Source organism: Crocuta crocuta, unplaced genomic scaffold (genome assembly GCF_008692635.1).
Source record: "Crocuta crocuta isolate KB4526 unplaced genomic scaffold, BGI_CrCroc_1.0 scaffold1531, whole genome shotgun sequence".
Lineage (NCBI taxonomy): Eukaryota > Metazoa > Chordata > Mammalia > Carnivora > Hyaenidae > Crocuta > Crocuta crocuta.
The window spans coordinates 123,359-123,768 of record NW_027533315.1 but is presented as its reverse complement, the minus strand read 5'-3'; positions in this window follow the sequence as shown (position 1 = coordinate 123,768).

Sequence of the window (410 nt, the reverse complement as noted above, 5' to 3'; positions counted from 1 at the left end):
GGCTGAGGATCTTAAGCCACCATCTTAGGCGAGGCAGTCGCTTGGCTCCATTTTGAGTGGGGCCAGAGCCTTCCAAGCCTTCCTCTCCTCCTCCAGGCCAACAGGGAGTTAAGCACCCTCTTTCCTTTTTCCCCCGCCCCCAACGCACACACTCACACACTCACTCACTCACTGTTCCTCCACCCCTCCGCCCCTCCTCCCCTACTTCCCCCTTCTCCGCCTCCGCAACCTTCTTGTCCTGTGAGAGGAGGTGAACTCCGTGACTGCAAATTGCAAAGCTAATGGGTGGCGGCGGGGGCGGGCTTCGGCCAGGATAGAGATGGAGTACTCTCAATAGCTCCTGTTTGTTGAGCACGTTCAGTGGATAGGCTCTTTTTGCATGGTCTCCGAATCGTTTATTCTTCACCCTT